At 53.6% G+C, this 23,183-nt stretch overlaps 1 pseudogene; it reads left to right on the top strand.

Annotated features, from left to right (window-relative positions):
- Positions 1 to 1,507: 1,507 nt before the first annotated feature.
- LOC130038282 (40S ribosomal protein S25-like) lies at positions 1,508 to 1,902 on the top strand (annotated as a pseudogene).
- The last annotated feature ends 21,281 nt before the right edge of the window (positions 1,903 to 23,183 follow it).

The following is a 23,183-nucleotide window of genomic DNA, read 5'->3' on the forward strand; positions in this document are numbered from 1 at the left end:
TACTCAGTGTAGCTGAGAAGCATGACAGAAGAGACACTAAGACCCTAAATGCATAAGACTCTGGACCCTGGTTAGGATTTTTTTTTTACTTTAAATATTAAGATAACCGTGTGAGAAAAATTAAAAATTTCATTTGATACCTGTCTTTTGGCAGCTTTTTTTAATCTTTTTTTTTATTTAATTGAATCACCGTGAGAAAAAGTTACAAAGCTTTCATGTTTGAGTTTCAGTCATACAATGATCGAACACCCATCCCTCCACCAGTGCAAATTCCCCATCACCAATGTCCCCAGTATATCCCCCTCCATCCCAACCCTCTCCCTGACTCTGTGGCAGACAATTTCCCCCATTCTCTCTCTCTCTCTCTCTCTCTGAATAGTCTAGAATGGGCTGGAGCGGTAGCACAGCAGGGAGGGCATTTGCCTTGCACGTAGCCAGCCCGGCCAAGCCGGGTTCGATTCCTCTGCCCCTCTTGGAGAGCCCAGCAAGCTACCGAGAGTATCTCACCCGCACGGCAGAGCCTGGCAAGCTACCCGTGACGTATTCGATATGCCAAAAAAAACACAGTAACAACAAAGTCTCACGATGGAGACATTACTGGGCCCTCTCGAGAAAATCGATGGACAACAGGAGGACAGTCACAGTGGCACTGTAGCACTGTCCTCCCATTGTTCATTGATTTGCTCAAGCGGGCCCAGTAACGTCTCCGTTTTGAGACTTGTTGTTACTGTGTTTGGCATCTTGAATACAACACAGGTAGCTTGCCAGGTTTTGCTGTGCGGGAGAGATACTCTTGGTAGCTTGCCGGGCTCTCTGCAGGGGTGGAGGAATTGAACCTGGATCAGCCAGGCTGGCTGTGTGCAAGGCAAACGCCCTACCGCTGTGCTATCTCTCCAGCCCATTATTATTATTATTATTATTAAGGTAAGGTAAAAGGTAAAGGCCCTCCCGTTGATTGTCGATTTGCTCGAGCAGGCCCAGTAACGTCTCCATTGGAGACTTTGTTGTTACTGTGTGTGGCATATCGAATACTCTCGGTAGCTTGCCGGGCTCTCCGAGAGGGGCGGAGGACTCGAACTCGGGTCGACCATGTTGGCCGCTTGTAAGGCGAACGCCCTACCCGCTGTGCTATTATTATTATTATTATTATTATTAGCATGGGGGTCACACCCAGTGGTGCTCAGGACTTACTCCTGACTCTGCACTCAGGGATCGCTCCTGGTGTCTCACGGGACCCTGTGGGGTGGCAGGGTTCAAACCAGAGTTAACTGCATGCAAGGTATGTGACTTCTCCTTTGTGCTATCATGCCGGCCCGTATCATTTTATTTCAGATCATGTAATTATTGTGTTAGGTGGCAAGTACAGACATATAAGGAGTAAGAAAATTGTAAGAAAACTGATTGTGCCTTTTTTTTTTTGCCTATGTAAGAAAATTGATTGTGCTTTTTTTTTGGCCCAACATCTTAGCATGATTGCAGTGCCGGCTGCTGCCCTCCGAGCTTCGCGATGCCTCCCAAAGACGACAAGAAAAAGAAAGGTGTCGGAAAGTCAGCCAAGAAAGACAAAGATCCCGTGAATAAATCTGGGGACAAGGCAACAAAGAAGACGTGGTCCAAAGGCAAAGTTCGGGACAAGCTCAATAACCTCATCTTGCTTGACAAAGCCACCTACGACAAGCTCTGCAAGGAAGTCCCCAACTTAATCACCCCTGCTGTTGTGTCTGAGAGGCTAAAGATTCGGGAGGTCCTTGGCCAGAGCTGCCCTTCAGGGGATCCTTAGGAAAGGACTTATTAAGCTATTTTCAAAGCACAGAGCTCAAGAAATTTACACCAGAAACACCAAGGGTGAGGTCGCCCCAGCTGCAGGGGAAGATGCGTGAGCAGGACCCAACTGTACATTTTGAAAAAGAAAAACTTTATTAAGTAAAAAAAAAGAAAGAAAGAAAATTGATTGCTGTGGCAAAATTCTTCCACATGAACCTTCCGTAATAATAATAATAATAATGAGATAATAAGATGTCCGGGAGCTGGGTTTTATAGTCTCTGGGTCTTGGCCGTTGATGGGATTACACGGCACCAGGGGCTCAGTTGGTGGGTGTGGCCCCTGCCTGCTGGAATTTGGAGGATCTGGGTGGAGGATGCTCAGCCCCAATCCGAGCAGGCTTGGAGATCTCAGCCCCGGGACCCACATGCCTGTGTTCCTCTGCCAGTTCCTTCGTGTGTGTGGAGAGTGGTCTCAGCATGGTGGTGGCTGGTTCTCGAGGTCTTCGGCTGTCAGAGCCCTGGACAGGGCGGGGAGGGAAACTCAACCCGCTCCCCTCCAAGTGGGCCCCGGTGAGGACAGCCAGGCGCGGGGGCAGAGAACTGGCAGGCTACCGAATGCAACCTGCCCACACGGCAGAGTCTGGCAAACTCCCCGTGGCGTGCCCAATATGCCAAATACCAGTAACAATGAAGGGTCTCATTCTCCTAACTCTGAAAGAGCCTTGAATATGGCACTTTTTTAAAAATCTCAGGGCTGGGAAGAAGGAGATGTTACTGGGGCCTGCTCGAGGCAATCGACGAACAACAGGATGGTCGTGATCGTGATGAACCTTCTGTGGTGTGAGTTCACGAAGTATGTGGGTGCCGTGATACGTGCATTTGGGGGCCAAGAGTGCCTCCTTTCCTCCCCCGGCCTCCCCAGAAGAGAGACAAGGAGATGGGGGACCACACACTGATGGTGATAATAGCCCCTTTAACGCAGAGATGCCCAGCATCCTTTAGAACATCTGAAGGGGTCAGAGGTGTAGGACCACATGTCTATGTGATTTACAGAGGTAAGACATTCCAGCAGAGGCAATTCTCTGGGGGAGGTTCACGCAAGGAGATGCTCTGTCTCCCAGAGACATCTCTATTGCTTTTCTCTTGCCTTCTACGTGTATATCGCTCTATCACTGTATCACTGTCATCCCGTTGTTCATAGATTTACTCGAGCGGGTGCCAGTAATGTCTCCCTTCATCCCAGCCCTGAGATTTTAGCAGCCTCTCCTCACTCGTCTTACCCAACGCGGCCGTATTTGAGGTTCTTTCAGGGTCAGGGGAATGAGACCCATTATGGTGACTGCTTTTGGCATATCGAACACGCCACAGATGGCTTGCCAGGCTCTGCCACTAGTTGTATATATATTAAACAATTAAGTCAAACAATTCATCAAACGATTAAGTCAACTTCCTACCAATACTTGGAGTTGTTTGAATAAACACGGTAAGAGATTAAGATCCAGTGGACTGGAGCGATAGCACAGCAGGTAGGGCATTTGCCTTGCACGCGGCCGACCTGGGTTCGATTCCCAGCATCCCATAGGGTCCCCTGAGCACTGCCAGGAGTAATTCCTGAGTGCAGAGCCAGGAGGAACCCCTGTGCATCGCCAGGCGTGACCCAAAAGACAAAAAAGAAAAAAAGAGAGAGAGATTAAGATCCCAAATTTAGTTCTCTGGGCTCTGAGAGCAAGCCGGACTTTTACCGTAAATTCCATACTAAGTCCTCAGGCCAGTTCAGCTTGTCCTTCCTCACGGGGGTTCTGTCTCTTAGTCATGACAGCTTGCATCAAAACCATGCATTTATGCTTTCTAGAATGTCCCATTTTGATGCCAGGGTAGCTTTGCCTCTTGGCCTGGGTCCATCCCAGTCCCACGGTGGGACCTCATTTTGGGGTGTTAAGAACTACAGCAACCTGGGCTGGAGAGGTAGCACAGTGGGGAGGGCGTTTGCCTTGCACCCGGCCGACCCGGGTTCGATCCCCGGCATCCCCTAGGGTCCCCCGAGCACCACCAGGAGTGATTCCTGAGTGCAGAGCCAGGAATCATCCCTGAGCATCGGCGGGTGTGACCCCCCCACCAAAAAAAAAAAAAAAGAGAACTACAGCGACCGAAGCCTGAGTCTAGTAATTATGACGGATGTCCAGGAATAGATAATTTCAGAATCAATCAACTCCCCAAGTATTAGGGGCACAGCATTCATGGTTTTTCTGTGTTTAAGCAAAGAACATTGCTCTATAGTAAAATAGTAAAATATGAAAAGGCTGCAAGTAATTCACTGTAAATACAAAGTTGAGAATTACCGGAAAGTTTTGGCTTAGAAGCAAGTAAGACTGACTTGGGGAACTGTGACTATGAGAGATAAGGCACCAAGGAAAGGTTCAAGATAAACTCAGGGGCTGGAGCGATAGCACAGAGGGGAGGGCCCTTGCCTTGCACATGGCTGACCTGGGTTCGATTCCCAGCATCCCATAGGGTCCCCTGAGCACCGCCAGGAGTAAGTCCTGAGTGCAGAGCCAAGAGGAACCCCTGTGCATCGTCAGCTGTGACCCAGAAAGAAAAAAAAATAAATTCAGATGATTAGGGATGCTCACAAGAGCACCAGAAGATTCTCTGGGGAGAAGAGAAGGGGCTGGATAATGAAGCCTTAGTGCCCGAGAACAGACGACTGGTTAAAGAAACTTTGGCTCATCTACACAATGGAGTACTATGCAGCTGTTAGGAGAGATGAAGTCATGACATTTGCTTCTAAGTGGATGGACATGGAGAGTATCATGCTAAGTGAAATGAGTCAGAAAGAGATGGACAGACATAGAAGGACTGCACTCATTTGTGGGATCTATCTGTCATTGTCCTCCCATTGTCCATCGATTCGTTCGAGCGGACCCAGTAATATCTCCACTGTGACACTTGTCACTGTGTTTGGCATATCGAATATGTCACGAGGAGCTCGCCAGGCTTTGCCGTGTGGGCGAGATACTCTCGGTAGCTTGCCGGGCTCTCCGAGAGGGGCGGAGGAATTGAACCTGGGTGGGCCATGTCGGCCGCTTGCAAGGCAAGCGCCCTACCTGCTGTGCTATCACTCCAACCCTGAGGGACATAAAATAACATAATATGAGACGGACACCCAAGGACAGTAAACACAAGGGCCAGGAAGATTGCCCCATAGTTGGAAGCCTGCCTCATGAGCTGGGGGAGAAGGCGGCTGGGATAGAGAAGGGGTCACTGAGTCAGTGATGGTTGGAGGGATCACTCGGGATGGGAGGTGTGTGCTGAAAGTAGATCAAGGACCAAACGTGATGACCTCTCAGTGTCTGTATTGCAAACCCTAATGCCCAGAAGTAGAGAGAGAGTAGGGGGGAAATTGTCTGCCATGGAGGCAGGGGGAGGGTGGGGAAGAGGGGCGTATACTGGGAATACTCGTGGTGGGAAATGTGCACTGGTAGAGGGATGGGTGTTTGATCATTGTGTGATTGCAACTTAAACATGAAAGCTTGTAACTGCATCTCATGGTGAATCAATAAAATTAAAAAGAAAAAGAAATACATACACACACTCACACACACACACACACACAAAAGAAAGGAGGTCGCTGTCTTGAGGTCACGCCCGTCTGCTCAGAGATACTGTGGACAAACCCGGAGACTCTGTGTCACTGTCCCTACGGGTCAGAGACGAGTGATGGTTTCCTGGGCTTTGTGGTCCCTTCTTCCCACCAGTGTTTGTGCAAAGGAACAGCGCGTTGCCAGAGATTTCAGAAGCTTTCTTTGTGGTCCCTGGCTCCTGGGGCACTTACCCACCCCACCCCACCCCCAGTCATGTCCATGGTAATGCCACCCTGATCAGCCTCCCCCTGCACCCTGGGACCTCCCGGCCAACAACACTGATGCCTAATTTGTAAAATGCATGTCCAGTGATGGAGCCTGGCAAGCTCCCCGTTGGCATATTCGATATGCCAAAAGGTAAAGGTAAAGGTAAAGGTCCTCCCGTTGATCGTCGATTTGCTCGAGCGGGCCCAGTAACGTCTCCATTGGAGACTTGGTTGTTACTGTGTCTGGCATATCGAATACTCTCGGTAGCTTGCCGGGCTCTCCGAGAGGGGCGGAAGAATCGAACTCGGGTCGGCCATGTTGGCTGCGTGCAAGGCAGACGCCCTACCCGCTGTGCTATCGCTCCAGCCCACTCGAAATATAAAGGTAAAGGTAAAGGCCCTCCCGTTGATCGTCGATTTGCTCGAGCGGGCCCAGTAACGTCTCCATTGGAGACTTGGTTGTTACTGTGTCTGGCATATCGAATACTCTCGGTAGCTTGCCGGGCTCTCCGAGAGGGGCAGAGGAATTGAACTTGGGTCGGCCATGTTGGCCGCTTGTAAGGCGAACGCCCTACCCGCTGTGCTAAAATCAGTAACAATATGGGTCTCATTCCCTTGACCCTGAAAGAGCCGTTGGCACCGTTGGGAAGGACGAGTAAGGAGAGGCTGCTAAAAATCTCAGGGCTGGGATGAAGGGAGATGTTACTGGCGCCCGCTGGAGCAAATCGATGAACAACGGGAGGACAGTGAGACAGTGAGACAGTGATGTCCAGTGGTACAAGGTCTGATGAAAGACAATCTCTCGTGGGGTCGACAAGCGAAAAGCAGAAATGGGGGTTGAGGGAGGCTGGTTGTCACTGTTTCAAAGAGTCACCAACGTGGCTTATCGGGACACCTATTGATTTTGGGGGTTTTTTTGGGGGGGGTCACACCTGGCAATGCACAGAGGTTACTCCTGGCTCATGCACTCAGGGATCACTCCTGGCGGTGCTCAGGGGGCCCTATGGGATGCTGGGGATCGAACCCGGGTCGGATGCGTGCAAGGCAAATGCCCTACCAGCTATGCTATTGCTCCAGCCCCATCGGGAGACCTATTGAGCAATATGGAAGGGCGTGAGCTTGCTAGTCTTTGTTCCCCAAGCAGCTGAGTCAAGATGCCCCAGCTGGTGGCACCCCAGGAGTCTGTGCCTTGGGTGGAGAAGTGGGAACTGCATCGGATGCCCCAAATAAGCCTCCCAGCTAGATGCATTTACCTACTTTGTTGTTTATTTTGTTTTTATTTTTAACCTTTTTTTTTTTTTGGCTTTTTTTTTGGGGGGGGTGGTCACACCCGGCAATGCTCAGGGGTTACTCCTGGCTCAGGAATCACTCCTGGTGCTGCTTGGGGGATCCTATGGGATGCTGGGAATTGAAACTGGGTTGGCCACGTGCAAGGCAAAACCCCTCCCCACTGTACTATGGCTCGGATCCTGAGAAAGGAGGGATTTTGGAACCGGTATCCTCTTAGCCCTCTCATGGATAGGAAGCATGAGAGAATTAAGACTTTTTTTTTTTTTTGGTTTTTTAGCCACACCCAGCTGGATAGCACAGGGGTAGGGCATTTGCCTTGCACGCGGCGGGCCTGGCCGACCCGAGTTCAATTCCTCCGCCCCTCTCGGAGAACCCGGCAAGCTACCGAGATTATCTCGCCTTCACAGCAAAGCCTGGCAAGCTACCCGTGATGTATTCGATATGCCAAACACAGTAACAACAAATCTCACGATGGAGACGTTACTGGGCCTGCTTGAGCAAATCGATGAATAACGGGAGGACCGTGACCATGAGCCACACCCAGCAATAATCAAGGGTTATTCCTGGCTCTGCACTCAGGAGTTACTCCTGGTAGTGCTCAGGGGCTCGGACTGGGATGCCAGGGATCGAACCCGGGCTGGTCCCATGCAAAGCAAACGCCCTCCTCATGTCGTGCTATCACTTGGGCGGGAGAACTAAGACGTTTATCTCAAGTAACTGCTAAGTCACTTGAGAACCACGTAGTAATCTGGTCGCTTCCTGCTGGATCTAGCAAAGCTGAGGCCTCATCAATGAACGTGAATGTGGTTAGTAAAATGCTCCTTCCGGGGCTGGAGCGATAGCACAGTGGGGAGGGCGTTGGCCTGGCACGCGGCCGACTCGGGTTCGATTCCCAGCATCCCATGGGGTCCCCCGAGCACCACCAGGAGTGATCCCTGAGTGCAGAGCCAGGAGTAGCCCTTGTGCATCTCAGGGTGTGACCCAAAAAGGAAAAAAAAAAAGACAAAGTGATACAAAGTGTCATAGTGTTTTGAAGGTGATACAAAGTATCATAGTGTTTAATGGGTGATACAAAGTATCATGGTGTTTAAAAGGTGATACAAGGGCTGGAGCAATAATACATCAAGGAAGGCGTGTGCCTGGCACGCGGCCAACCTGGGTTCGATTCCCAGCATCCCATAGGGTCCCCCGAGCACCGCCAGGAGTGATTCCTGAGTGCAGAGCCAGGAGGAACCCCTGAGCATCGCCGGGTGGTACCCAAAAAAGCAAATAAATAAATAACTGTTATTAGAAAGAATCTCCTGTGACCACTCACTTCTGGGGCAAACCCACATGTATCGCCGGGTGTGACCCAAAAAAAGCAAAAATAAATAAATAAATGAATTAAAAGCTCCTTCCAATTGTGAAATGTCTTTCCCAGTGACCTTGCCTTTTCTATTTCGTTTGTGAAATCAAACGGCCCCAAAGCCCGCTAATAATATAACCCAGGACTCATCGACGCGCTTCCCATTTTTCATTCTATTTATTCCTTTCATTCTATTTTCATTCTGTGTCAACCCTGCCCGGGCTATTTCGCCCCCAGATCCAAGCCATAAATTGTCCTGTGTTTTCCACACAAACAATACCAGATCGGGGCTGGTGCTTGCTTCTGGCGAGACTGGGAGTCACGGAGGCCACGAGAGCGTACACAACAACAGATCTGGACGTAATTCAGGAGGCCACTGTAGTGGCAGGACGGCGGCAGGGATTGGGGTCCCTGAGTGTGCAGAAGCAAGTGCGGGGAATCTGGAGAGAAGGGACAGACAGACAGACAGAGACGCAGAGAGAGACAAGACACAAGACACAGAGAGACAGAGAGACGGGGGGAGGGAGAGAGAGGGAGATGGAGGGAGAGAAAGAGGGAGGGAGAGAGAAGGAGGGAGAGAGAGAGGGAGAAAGAGAGGGAGAGAAAGGGAGGGAGGGAGAGAGAGGGAGGGAGAGGGAGAGAGAAAGAGGGAGGGAGAGAAAAAGAGGAAGAGTGCGAGGAAGAGAGAGGAAGGGAGAGAGGGAGAGAGAGAGGGAGGGAGATGGAGAGAGAGGGAGAGAGACAGTGGGAGGGAGAGGGAGGGAGAGAGAAGAAGGGAGAGAGTGAGGGAGAGAGAGTGAGGGATATAGAGAGAGAGGGAGAGAGAAGGTAGGAGAGGGAGAGAGAGGGAGAGACAGAGAGAGGGTGGGAGGGAGAGAGTGAGGGAGAGAGGGAGAGGGAGAAAGAGGGAGAGAGAGGGAGAGAGAGTGGGGGATATAGAGAGAGAGGGAGAGAGAGGGTGGAAGGAAGAGGGAGAGAGAGGGAGAGAGAGGGAGAGAGGAAGAGACACAGAGAGAGGGTGGGAGGGAGAGAGAGAAGGAGAGAGAGTGAGGAAGAGAGAGGGAGAGAGAGGGAGAGACAGAGAGAGGATGGGAGGGAGAGAGTGAGGGAGAGAGGGAGAGGGAGAAAGAGGGAGAGAGAGGGAGAGAGAGTGAGGATATAGAGAGAGAGGGAGAGAGAAGGTAGGAGAGGGAGAGACAGAGAGAGGGTGGGAGGGAGAGAGTGAGGGAGAGAAGGAGAGGGAGAAAGAGGGAGAGAGAGGGAGAGAGAGTGAGGGATAGAGAGAGAGAGGGAGAGAGAGGGTGGGAGGAAGAGAGAGGGAGAGAGAGGGAGAGAGAGGGAAAGACAGAGAGAGGGTGGGAGGGAGAGAAAGAGGGAGAGAGACAGTGGGAGGGAGAGAGAGGGAGGGAGAGAGTAAGAGAGAGGGAGAGAGAGAGGGAGAAAGAGGGAGAGAGGGAGAGACAGAAAGAGAGGGTGGGAGGGAGAGAGAGAGGGAGAGAGAGAAGGAGAGAGGAAGTCACAGAGATGCGGCACTTAAGCCGTGAGTGAGCACAGCCAGGTCAATGAAGGCAGCCACCGATTTCCAACGCTTGTTCTGGCCGTCACAGTGCACCAAGGAGAGAATCCCAGAGGACCCCGTGGGCACCAAGGAGAGAATCCCAGAGGACCCCGTGCTGGAGAAGGCCGCTCGGCTCAGGAGAGACTCGATATTAAAGTCGAATCTCAAAATCGAGAGGATCAGGGCCGTCCCCTTCGTGACCCCAGCAACCGTTTGGTATTCATTGATAGAGCACTGGCGGGAGCAGACCCCGGCCCCCAAACAAACCTGTAGCACTGCAGCATGGTCCTCCCGTTGTTCATCGATTGGCTCGAGCGGGCACCGGCAACGTCTCCATGGTCAGACTTGTTGGGGCTGTTTTTGGTATCTCGAATATGCCACGGGGAGCTTGCCAGGCTCTGCCGTGCGGGCTGGATCCTCTCGGGAGCTTGCTGGGCTCTCTGAGGGGGATGGAGGAATCGAACCCGGGTTGGCTGCGTGCCAGGCCAACGTCCTCTCCGTTGTGTTATGGCTCCAGCCTACTCGAAGAACTCAAGGCGAAAGGCCTAGCATAGTCCGGTTTCTGAGTGGCAGGATGGCGTAGGAAGACTCCCGCGACTGCTTTCGAGAATTCCTGCACAAGTGACCCCACTTCTCCTAGACCTGACAGACCAGGTTCCTTGCATGGGCACAAGGGGCTGGGAGAGGGAGACAGACAGACAGAGAGAGACAGTGAGAGAAAGAGACTGAGAGAGAGAGGGAGAGAAGAGAGAGGGAGAGAGAGGGCAAGAGATGGAGAGAGATGGAGGGAGAGGGGGAGAGAGAGACTGAGAGAGGGAGAGACAGAGAGAGAGGGGGAGAGACTGAGAGAGGGAGAGAGAAGAGAGAGGGAGAGGGAGAGGGAGAGACAGAGAGAGGAGAGAGAGGGCAAGAGATGGAGAGAGATGGAGGGAGAGGGGGAGAGAGAGACTGAGAGAGGGAGAGACGGAGAGAGAGGGGGAGAGACTGAGAGAGGGAGAGAGAAGAGAGAGGGAGAGAGAGGGAGAGGGAGAGGGAGAGGGAGAGAGAGGAGAGAGAGGGCAAGAGACGGAGAGAGATGGAGGGAGAGGGGGAGAGGAGAGAGAGACTGAGAGAGGGAGAGACGGAGAGAGAGGGGGAGAGACTGAGAGAGGGAGAGAGAGGGAGAGAGGGAGGGAGAGAAGGAGAGAAAGGGAAGGAGGGAGAGAGAGGGAGAGAGAGACTGAGAAAGGGAGAGACGGAGAGAGGGAGAGAGAAGAGAGAGGGAGAGAGAGGGAGAGGGAGAGACAGAGAGAGGAGAGAGAGGGCAAGAGACGGAGAGAGATGGAGGGAGAGGGGGAGACAGAGACTGAGAGAGGGAGAGACGGAGAGAGGGAGAGAGAGGCAGAGAAAGAGAGGGGGAGACAGAGAGAGAGGGAGAGAGGGCGGGACAGCGGCCTGTGGCTCCGGGTTAGCCGTTGTGGAGCACACTAAGCTCAGGGTACTGGGTGGCACTCCCAGGTGGGCTCCCTCACATTCCGGGACTCCCTGGCCAGTGCTCCTGGCTTGGGCTCTCGGCCCTGGGGAAAGTGCTGGACGCGCCTCCCCGCCTGGATTTTCCTCCTGAAAACATGTCAGAGGAAACCACATCCTTGCCAGTGGAGATGGTAAGGAGTGACCTCAGATAAACGCCTGCACAAGGAAGCTCTGGGTGGGCAGGGGGGTGGGGAGACCCGAAGGGCTTCCTGGAGGAGGTGGTCTTTCATTTGCCACAATCCTCTGCGCAACCAAGAACTGGTTGAGACCCTGGAGAGTCCCCTGAGCCCTGCCAGGCGAGATCCAGGAGCACAGAGCCAGAAGTCCACCCCAAACACTGCCAGGTATGTCCCCCCTCCCCGAACCCAAGACTATTAACCAATCAAAACAGAGAGGGACTTAACTATTTACAAGAGCACTGGGGCGGGTGCCGGGGAAACGGGCCTCTATGCCGTTCCCCCGTCTCTCCCTGGCAGAGAGGAAGGCTCTCTGGTTCCTCTTCCTGGCACCAAGCAGAATGCCAGGCAAACAGTCCCTTCGCAGATGATGCAGTGACGCAGTCTGCAGCCTGTTTGGTCGGGGCTTTCCGAGTGGCCCGTGTCACCTCTCCCCTTTATCTGTCCAGATTAGAATCTGTTCTCTGATGACACAGCCGGGCGTGACGGGGACCAGTGCTGCTGGGGCCCTCGTGGCACAGTGGATGAGTGAATGATTCAGGGGATGACACAGTGAATGAAAGAATGATTTTATGGGAACGCTCAGGACCCCATTGGACCAGCCCCCCGGGGGCTGCCGGCAGGAGTTCAGAAGCTTCCGGAAGTTTCCTCGGCCCTGGCTGCAGTACTTTCTCCTTTCCTTGTGGGGAATTGACTTCTGAGCATTTGACAGGGCCGGGCTTGAGATGCGCTAACTTCATCTCTAAAATTAGACAGCCAGGTCAGAAATGTGGCTGTGGTCATTGCCCAGAAATAGATGCTAGTGCCCCGAGCCCAGGAAGCTTGGCAGGGATCAGGGTGGGCTGATGTGTCTGAAAGGACCCCTTCTAGGATCCTTCCAGGATGTCATTTTATCTCCCGATTATTAATTGATATCGACTTCCTGAGTGCAGAGCCAGGAGTGACCCCTGTGCAACACTGACTTAAAAATAAAAATAAAATAAAATAAATAACCACCACCAAAAAATAAAAGTTCTGGGGGCTGGAGCGATAGCACAGCAGTAGGGCGTTTGCCTTGCACGCAGCCAACATGGCCGACCCGAGTTCGATTCCTCCGCCCCTCTCGGAGAGCCCCGCAAGCTACCGAGAGTATTCGATATGCCAGACACAGTAACAACAAAGTCTCCAATGGAGACGTTACTGGGCCCGCTCGAGCAAATCGACGATCAACGGGAGGGCCTTTACCTTTACCTTTATATTTCGAGTGGGCTGGAGCGATAGCACAGCGGGGAGGGCGTTTGCCTGGCACGCGGCCGACCTGGGTTCGATCCCCGGCATCCCATAGGGTCCCCCGAGCACCACCAGGAGTGATTCCCGAGTGCAGAGCCAGGAGTGACCCCTGAGCATTGCTGGGTGTGACCCAAAAAGAAAAAAAAAACTTTCGAGGCTTCAAGCAGCAAGTCCAGAGGGCCCCTGGGTCACCTGCTACGTGCACCAGTAGAGGGACAGAGAGGCAGAGGTCACCTGGAGTTCCAGGACAGCTCCAGGCCTGCCCGGGACGGATTCTCCGCACTTTCTTTGCGGGAACGCCCATGAGCATTAAAAAATTTTTTTTTAATTTATTTTTTTTATTAGTGAGACACCATGAGGTACAGTTGTAGACTGACAAATTTTGTGTTTGGGTTTCAGTTATACAATGATCAAGTACTCATCCCTCCACCAGTGCCCATTTCCCACCACCACGGGTCCCAGTATCCCTCCCACCCCCAATCCACCCCCCCCATCCCACCCGGCCTCTGTGGCAGGGCATTCCCTTTTGTTCTCTCTCTCCTCTTGGGTGTTGTGGTTTGCAAAAGAGACAATGGGTGACAATCATGTTTGGTCTATAGTCTACTTTCAGCATGCTTCTCCCATCCTGGGAGGATCCTCCCAACACCCTTTATTTGGTGCTCCCTTCTCTATCTGAGCTCCCTTTTCCCCTAGCATGTGTGGCTGGCCTCCACGTCATGGAGCAAAATTCCTGGTACTAATCTCGGCCACTCTTGGGTGTTAGTCTCCTATTTTGGACAACCTGGCTGTTTAAAGAAAAAAGAAAAAAACAATCTTCTGACACATCATAGGGAGACAGTCATGAAACACTCCAGGAATGAAATGAAGCCAGTTAGGGGCTGGAGTGATAGCACAGCAGGGAGGGTGTTGGCCTGGCACAGGGCCGACCCGGATTCGATTCCCAGCATCCCATAGGGTCCCCCGAGCACCACCAGGAGTGATTCCTGAGTGCGTGAGCCAGGAGGAACCCCTGTGCATTGCCGGGTGTGACACAAAAAGCCAAAAAAAAAAAAGGAAATTTGTTCTACAGTTCTCTGTAGTGTTCCCCTGCCCCTTTCTCAAGGTTGGGGTGCCGGAGGCCCAGGACAGCCCCCAGCAAGGAGGTGCCATAGATGGAAACTGGTGTGTGCCTTCACCTTTGCGCTGTCTCTTCAGGCAAGGGCTTCTGGTCTGTTCTGGTCTGTTTCACAATCATGATCACGATCATCCTGTTGTTCGTTGATTGCCTCAAGCAGGCACCAGTAACGTCTCCTTTGTACTAGCCCCGAGATTCTGAAAATAAATAAAGATAAGATTCTAAAAAGTGCCACATTCAAGGCTTTTTCAGGGTTAGGAGAATGAGACCCATCATCATTACTAGTATTTGGCATATTGAATATGCCACAGAGAGTTTGCCAGACTCTGCCGTGTGTGGGGGGGTGGGGCAGTTGGTGGGTGTGACCCTCGCCTGCTGGAAGATGGAAGATCTGGGTGGAGGATGCTCAGCCCCGATCCGAGCCGGCTTGGAGATCTCAGCCCCGGGACCCGCATGCCTGTGCTCCTCTGCCGGTACCTTCATGCATGTGGAGAGTGGTCTCAGCTTGGTTGTGGCTGGTTCTGAAGATCTTCGGCCGCCGGAGCTCTGCTCGGGGCGGGGAGGAAACTCATCCTCCACCCAGATCCTCCACCTTCCAGTAGGCAGGGGTCACACCCACCATCTGGCCCCCAGCGCCATGTAATCCCATCAACAGCCAAGACCCAGAGACTATAAAACCCAGCTCCTGGAAGTGTGTGGCCGCATCCGTGGCCGCACATCTTATTATCTTATTTTTACTTTTGGACAACCTGGCAGGCTACCAAAAGTATCCTGCCCACACGGCAGAGTCTGGCAAACTCCCCGTGGCGTATTCAATATGCCAAAACCCAGTAACAATGATGGGTCTCATTCTCCTAACCCTGAAAGAACATGAATGTGGCACTTTTTAGAATCTCAGGGCTAGGATGAAGGAGACATTACTGGGGCCTGCTCGAGGCAATCGACGAACAACAAGATGATCGTGATCGTGATTACTTCGAGAAGCCTTTCTGAGGTGCTGGTTCTGGTAAGTCATATCGGAGATGTCATCCCAGCTCCTATTGGTCAAGAACCCCCCACGCACCCCCTCATGCATCTTGGCACTATAACGCCCTCAATCTGCTGGAAACATCTCTCTTCCGCTTTGCCACAGAACAGGCTGAGGCTCACAGTTCAAACCAATCCAGAGACCAACACACTCCACCAAAGACCCCTGAGCCTTTGGGAAATCGGGAACCCCTGTGGAATGGCGGGGGGACAGATAGTTAGACTTCGAACTCGCCATCTCTGGTCACAGAGGCCAGATCTCACCTTCCATGGGAATCTCAACCCTCTGTCAATAGAGAGCTATAAAAAATCAGCCCTTAGCTGGAAGAAGAGATCACGGGGGCTGGAGCAATAGCACAGTGGGTAGGGCGTTTGCCTTGCAAGAGGCTGACCCGGGTTCGATTCCCAGCATCTCATAGGGTCCCCTGAGCACCGCCAGGGGTAATTTCTGAGTGCAGAGCCAGGAGTAAACCCTGTGCATCGCTACCCAAAAAGCAAAGGTAAAAGGTAAAGGCCCTCCCGTTGATCGTCGATTTGCTCGAGCGGGCCCAGTAACGTCTCCATTGGAGACTTTGTTGTTACTGTGTCTGGCATATCGAATACTCTCGGTAGCTTGCCGGGCTCTCCGAGAGGGGGGGAGGAATCGAACTCGGGTCGGCCATGTTGGCCGCTTGTAAGGCGAACGCCCTACCCAAAAAGCAAAAAAGCAAACAAAAAACAAACAAACAAAAGCAAGAAGGGGTCACTGAGTCAGTGATGGTTGGAGGGATCGCTCGGGATGGGAGATGTGGGCTGAAAGTAGATAAGGGACCCAACGGGATGGCCTCTCAGTATCTGTATTGCAAACCATAATGCCCCAAAGTAGAGAGAGAGTATGAGGGAAATTGTCTGCCATGGAGGCAGGGGGGAGGGTTGGAAAGGGGGGTATACTGGGGACATTGGTGGTGGAGAATGTGCACTGGTGGAGGGATGGGTGTTTGATCATTGTGTGACTGAAACTCAAACATGAAAGCTTATAACTGCATCTCACAGAGATTCAATAATAGCATCTTAGCACTGTCCTCCCGTTGTTCATCGACTTGCTTGAGCGGGCCCAGTAACGTCTCCCTTGTGAGACTTGTTGTGATTGTTTTTTGGCATATTGAATATGCCACAGGGAGCTTGCCAGGCATTGCTGTGCGGGCAAGATACTCTCGGTAGCTTGCTGGGCTCTCCGAGAGGGATGGAGGAATCGAACCCGGGTCGGCTGCATGCAAGGCAAACGCCCTACCCGCTGTGCTATCTCACGGTGATTCAATAATAAAATTTTTTTAAAAAAATCGGCTCTCTTGGGGCTGGAGAGATAGCACAGCAGGTAGGGCATTTGCCTTGCACGCGGCCGACCCGGGTTCCATTCCCAGCATCCTATAGGGTCCCCTGAGCACTGCCAGGAGTGACTCCTGAGTGCAGAGCCAGGAGTAACCCCTGTGCATTGCCAGGTGTGACCCAAAAAGCAAAAAAAAAAATCAGCCCTCTTCATATCTGGACTTCTCTCCTGCAGATGCTCTTGGCTTTTGGGGGGTTGGGGAACAGGGGATTTGGGGGACTGGCACGGTCTTAGGGCCCAGTCCTGGCGGCAGTTCTCTGGGGACAACTCATTGCCCTTTCTTAGAGTCAGCACTCCCCAGCGGGCACTCATGCCCCACAGTCCAGCTCGTGGTGCCTTCATCGTCACAGGGAGAGTCTGGGGTACAGAGAGGGAGTGACGCAGGGAGCCCTGTGGGTTCCGGATCAGACACTCACAGATTTCCAAATCTTCATGGCCGGCAGACGGGGAAAACGAGGTGTTTTGGAGTCGTTGTCTGCGTGGCAGGGCTCAGCTATTGGGGCGACCTCAGTTGGAAGCCGTTAAGGGCCAGGGTGGCGGGCGTGTGTTCCCTTGGCCTCATCCCCTCCTCCACTTCGATGTCTCTGTCCACTCTGCTGACCACAGAACAGGCTCACTTGGGCCCAGGGGGCGACTTTGGTGGGTCATGAAAGACAGCCTGAGCCTGGGAACTGAATGTTCTCATTTGCAGTGAGGCGTTTGCCAAGCAGACCTGGAGCTCTTAGGAGGCCAACGCAGGCTGTGTGTGTGTGTGTGTGTGTGTGTGTGTGTGTGTGTGTGTGTTGTGTGTGCGTGGGGGGGGGATGTTCAGGCCAGCAAGGCCCCCGACTGTCTCCAGGACGGGACGTGGAGCCTAGTGGTTAGTGGGGGCAGGGGGCACGGTCCTGCATCGCTGAGGTCTGCCTTGACCCTGCCCAAGTTCAAGCTTATTCCAGTATACCAGGAAAGACACCAGGACTGGCTTAACAGGCTGTGTCTGGGCTGTTGGAAACGTCTGGCGTCGACTGGCGCCTCCCGAGTGATCCCAAATGCCAAATTTGTCTTTCCCCGACAACCAGCCCTCCTGGGCACGGGGACGGCCATGAGGTGCCGCTTGGCATCGTGTTGGCAACGTGTGCCCTTTTTTAACGTTCTGCACTCCGGCACTTATCTTTATTTATTTTTATTTTGGGGGCCTTCTCGGCCACATCTGAAAGTGCTCAGGGTAGACTCTTGGCTCTGCACTCAGGAATTACTCTTGGTGGTGCTCAGGGGACCCGAGGGGATGTCTGGGATCGAACCCGGGTCGGATGCGTGCAAGGCCAACGCCCTCCCCGCTGTGCTATGGCTCCGGACCCCTCATGTTTATTTTCAGTGAATGTTCTGTAGGGCTGGAGCCATAGCACAGTGGTAGGGCGTTTGCCTTGCACGCAGCCGACCCGATGGGTCCGGGTTCAATTCCTCCGCCCCTCTTGGAGAGCCTGGCAAGCTACCAAGGGTTGTGTGTGTGTGTGTGTGTGTGTGTGTGTGTGTGTGTGTGTGTAGGGGAGAGTGGAGACACTTTAGGATTTTTTCAGTGATTCTCTTCACCACAAACTCCCTCACCTCCATTTCTGGCCACCGGGACTCTGCCATGACTGAGGTTTGGAAGTTGTGTGTGTGTGTGTGTGTGTGTGTGTGTGTGTGTGAGGCCATGCAGTGTGACCAGTCAGCCCCAAAGGACAAAATGGCCGGGGCAGCTGGACACGAGAGAGTGGAAACAGCTGGAGCCATAGCACAGCGGGGAGGGCGTTGGTCTGGCTCATGGCCGACCCGGGTTCGATCTCCGGCATCCCATAGGGACCCCCAAGCACTGCCAGGAGTGATTCCTGAGTGCAGAGCCAGGAGGAACCCCTGAGCATCACTGGGTGTGTCCCAAATAGCAAATATATAGCCTACTCGGATTGGGACTGGGCCTTCTCCACCCAGACCCCCCATCTTCCAGTAGGTAGGCGTCACACCCACCAGCTGCCGCCAGAGCCAGGTTGGTCCCATCAACGGCCAAAACGCAGAGACTATAAAACCCAGCTCCCAGAAGCGTGTGGCCACATTTGCGGCCGTGCGACATCTTACTATCTTATTTTTCCTTTGGAGAAACTGGCAGGCTACCAAAAGTATCCAGCCTGCACGGCAGAGTCTGGCAAACTCCCCGTGGCATCCCCAATATGCCAAATACCAGTAACAATGATGGGTCTCATTCTCCTCATCCTGAAAGAGCATTGAAATGGCTCTTTTAAAACCTCAGGGCTAGGAAGAAGGGGACGTTACTGGTGCCTGCTCGAGGCAATTGACGAACAACAGGATGATCGTGATCGTGATATATATATATATATATATATATATATATATATATATTATAATTCCTGAGTGCAGAGCCAGCAGTAACCTGGGAGCATCGAGGAGTGTGATCACACCCCCCCCCCCAAAATTTGGGAGATCATGCACTTACCATTTTTCAGGACCCATCATTGATCCTGTAGATCTGATGGACTCACAAGTATGTACTGAGCACAATAAAAAACTTAGTGACTCTGTGAAGCCCTGGTGGGGTATAAAGAAATTACAGTGTTGGGGCTGGAGCCATAGCACAGTGGGGGAGGGCGCTGGCCTGGCATGCGGCCGACCCGGGTTTGAGCCCCGGCGTCCCATAGGGTCCCCCGAGCACTGCCAGGAGTGATTCCTGAGTGCAGAGCTGGGAGTCAGCCCAGAGCATCGACGGGTGAGACCCAAAAAAGCAACAAAACAAAACAAAACAAAGAAACAAAAAAAAGAGAAACCTGCTTCCTGTGCCCTCTGGGCTGGGGGTCAGCAGAGGGTCCTGGCCCTTTGGGTTCCTGCAGGAGCTTCATTCTGGCCACCGCCTCCAGCTGTGCCCTCGGTCTCCTCTGGCCTCTGCCTGTCCCGTCACCAGGCCACCAGCTCTCCCCGGGAGCGTCCCCCTCCCAGTGTGACCCTGCTCGCCCCAGGACCCCCAGAGACAGCACAGGCTGGACAGTGAGGCCAGGCCCCACCCTCAGCCTTCCCCCTTCCTGACTTGGCACCACCAAACCTCACCAGTTTTCTGCAGAGGCCCTGCCTGGAAAGATTTCCCTTTCCCTCCCTCCCCCCGGGAGCACTGTATCTGGAGCAACCGGGTCGGCAGCCACCATACAGTTTCCCTGAACTCTGACGATTGCAGCCATGAGTCCTTGCTAAGGAGAGAAAGAAGGAGAACGCCGTGTGCACTGGGTCAGAGGAAGAGCAAGACCCCAGGAGGTCTCCATGCGATTCTTACTGTGTACATGCTTGTCTCTGTGTGTGTATGTGTGTCTGTGTGTGTGGGCCCACAGGTATGTGTCTGCATGTACTTTGTGGACACATGTGTGTGCATTGTGTCTGTGAGAGTGTGTGCATGCGTGCGTGTGCATATAGGTGCGTGTGTGTGTGTGCGTATGTGTGTGAGGGTTTGTGTGTACGTGTGTGTATCTGTGTGTCCATGTATATGTGTGTGCATATGGCTGTGTGTGCATGGTTTTGTCTGTGTGTTTTGTCTGTGTATGTGTCTGTGCATACGCACGTGTGCACATGGATTCGTGCATGGGTGTGCATGTGTGTGTGTGCATGCGTGTGTGTAGGTTGTTGGGATCTTTTTGGAAACTCTGAATGCATCATATTTGAAGCCCAAATCCAAGGCATCCTGGGACTGGAACAATAGCACAGCGGGGAGGGCGTTTGCCTTGCACGTGGCTGACCCGGGTTCGATTCCCAGCATCCCATATGGTCCCCTGAGCACCGCCAGGAGTGATTCCTGAGTGCATGTGCCAGGAGTAGCCCCTGTGCATCACAGGGTGTAACCCGTTCACAATCACAATCACTGTCCTCCTTGTTCATCGATTTGCTCGAACGAGCGGGCCCAGTTCATCGCCGTTGTGAGACTTCTTGTTACTGTGTTTGGCATATTGAATACTCTCGGCAGGCTGGCTGCGTGCAAGGCAAACGCCCTACCTCTGCGCTCTAACTCCAGCTAAAAAGGAAAAAAAAAAAAAGAAAAAGTGATACAAAGTGTCATAGTGTTTTGAAGGTGATACCAAAGTATCATAGTGTTTAAAAAGGTGATACAAAGTGTCATAGTGTTTAAAGGGTGATACAAGGGCTGGAGTGATAGCACAGCAGGGAGGGAGCTGGCCTGGCACGCGGCCGACCCGGGTTCGATCCCCGGCATCCCATAAGGTCCCCCGAGCACCGCCAGGAGTGATTCCTGAGTGCAGAGCCGGGAGGAATCCCTGAGCATCGCGGGGTGGGACCCACAAAGCAAAGAAAAAAAAATCCAAGGCATCTTGTTCTGTGTGGGCAGGAGGGGCTTTGTGGTTGTTGGAGGCAACAACACAGTTTCCTTACCCCCCAGAAGTCCCCCAGGCAGAGAGACCCGAAGTGCCGCCTCCCCCAGCCTAATGATGTAGGTGAGAGCCTTTGCTCCACTTGGGGGCAAAGTGCCCCAGGACGCACTCACCAGGCCTTTCCTTTCTTCCTTCCTTTCTTTTTTGCTTAGGGGTGTGTGTGGGGGGGAACACACACCCAGCGGTGCTCCAGGCTTACTCCCAGCTCTGAGCTCAGGGGTTACACCTGGTGCTGCTGGGGGACCTTCAGGGATGAAACCTGTGTTGGCTAGGCACGGGGCAGGCTCCCTGCCCACTGTACTTTCCAGCCCTAAGACTAACCCTCACACTTCTGCGCCCACCCCACCCTGGTACCCGCAAGGGGACTTGGCACCAGCCAAGTGGCATGTGGTTGGCACGGCCACCAGACGGGCATCGTAGTAGAAGTTGCCGGAGTCGTAGGCCCACCACCATGTGTTTTTTTTTTTTCTTTTTGGGTCCCACCCGATGATGCTCAGGGCTGAGTCCTGGCTCTGCACTCCTGGCGGTGCTCGGGGGACCCTAGGGGATGCTGGGGAATCGAACCCGGGTCGGCCACCCAGCTGAACTATCTCTCTGCCCCCCCCCCCCCCAAAATCTTTTTCTCTTGCCATGATCACTGAAATCACAATGGGATCACAGCTGTCTGGGCTCAGGGCTGACTTCTGGCGCTGACTCCTGGCTCTGTACTCAGGAATCACTCCTGGAGGTGCTTGGGGAACCCGATGGGATGCCGGGAATCGAACCCGGGTCGGCCGCGTGCCAGGCCAACGCCCTCCCCGCTGTGCTATCGCTCCAGCCCTTCTGGGGCATGTGTCTGTTAGCCTTCTCTCTACTCAGCCCGGTTGGTTCGCTCCGGAAGCCCCTCTCTTTAAGATTCAGTTCCTCTCCGTGTCTTTGGGCCTTTCTCCTCCTGTCTCCTCTCCTCTCTCGCTTCCTCCCTCCATGTCTCGCCTTCTTTCTCTCCTCTTTCCTCCTTCCCATGCCGCGTGGCTTTCTCTGACCTTGGTTGATTTCCTCCCCCCTGCCTGAGCTGTTTACCTGCCATCCAGAATCCCTAGGCCCCAGCTGCCCAGGAAATGCAGAGCCTCAAATCCCTTTGGCCCTGCCCGCTGCCCCCTCCCCAACTCCCCGGGTGTCTGTGAACCCGCCCCTGCAGTTCCTCGGCCCAGAGAGTCGCCCCTACAGTTCCTTGCCCCAGAGAGTCGCCCCTGCAGTTCCTTGCCCCAGAGAGTCGCCCCTGCAGTTCCTCAGCCCAGAGAGTCGCCCCTGCAGTTCCTCAGCCCAGAGTCGCCCCTGCAGTTCCTCAGCCCAGAGAGTCGCCCCTGCAGTTCCTCGGCCCAGAGAGTCGCCCCTGCAGTTCCTCGGCCCAGAGTCGCCCCTGCAGTTCCTCAGCCCAGAGAGTCGCCCCTGCAGTTCCTCGGCCCAGAGAGTCGCCCCTGCAGTTCCTCGGCCCAGCCCAGAGAGTCGCACCCCAGAAGGGGCCTCCCGTCTCTCCGGCAGCTGGCGCTTCCCGACACCGCAGATAGAGCAGGGGAGGGGGATGGAGGCGTCCCGCGGAGATTTCAGAGCAAACCCAGCAGCCGTCCAGCCTCGTAGGGTGGCCAGGCTCTCCGTGGGGGGCGATCCTGGCGGGGGTGGGGGTGAGGGGGGTGGGGGTGAGTGCTGGGGGACAGGACTTGGACACGAACAAATGATCCACAGGATTCTGTCTGCCTAGAGAACCGAGCTGTCGGTCTGGTCGGCTCGCCTTGCTGCCTCCTTTCTTTCTCTCTCCTGGGCATAGAACGGGTGTGTGTGTGGGGGGGGGGTGTGGGGTGGTTCTTCCCAGCCAGTTTTTTGGGGGAACAGGACATGTGTGTGGTGCGTGTGCGTGTGTGGTGTGTGTGTGTGTGTGTGTTTCTCTCTCCTGGGCACAGAATCGGGGTGGGATGTGGTTCTTGCCAGCCAGTTTTCTGGGTGAACAGGACATCTGTGTGATGCCTGTGTGTGTGTGTGTGTGTGTGTGTGTGTGCGTGCGCGTGCGTGCATGCAGTGTGTGTGTGTGTGTATGTGTGTGTGTGTTTCTTTATTTCTCCTGGGCACAGAACGGGGATGGGGTGTGGTTCTTCCCAGCCAGTTTTCTGGGTGAACAGGAGATGTGTGTGATGCATGTGTGTGTGTGTGTGTGTGTGTGTGTGTGTGTGTGTGTGTGTGTGTTTCTTTCTCCTGGGCACAGAACTGGGGGCGGGGGGGGGGCGTTGTGGTTCTTCCCAGCCAGTTTTCTGGGGGAACAGGGCATGTGTGTGGTGCGTGTGTGTGCGTGTGCTATGTATGTGTGTGTGTGTGTGTGTGTGTGTGTGTGTGTAGACCAGCAGGTAACCGGGATGGAATGGGGGGTGTAGATGGCCTCTGCCTGTCCTTCTGATGTGATCCACTTTACAGATGCTAATGTCTGCGCTCCGCTGAGGCACAAGAGAGTCGCCCCTGCAGTTCCTTGCCCCAGAGTGTCGCTGGGGGTGGGG

Source organism: Sorex fumeus, unplaced genomic scaffold (assembly GCF_029834395.1).
Source record: "Sorex fumeus unplaced genomic scaffold, SorFum_2.1 ptg000074l, whole genome shotgun sequence".
Taxonomy (NCBI): Eukaryota; Metazoa; Chordata; class Mammalia; order Eulipotyphla; family Soricidae; genus Sorex; species Sorex fumeus.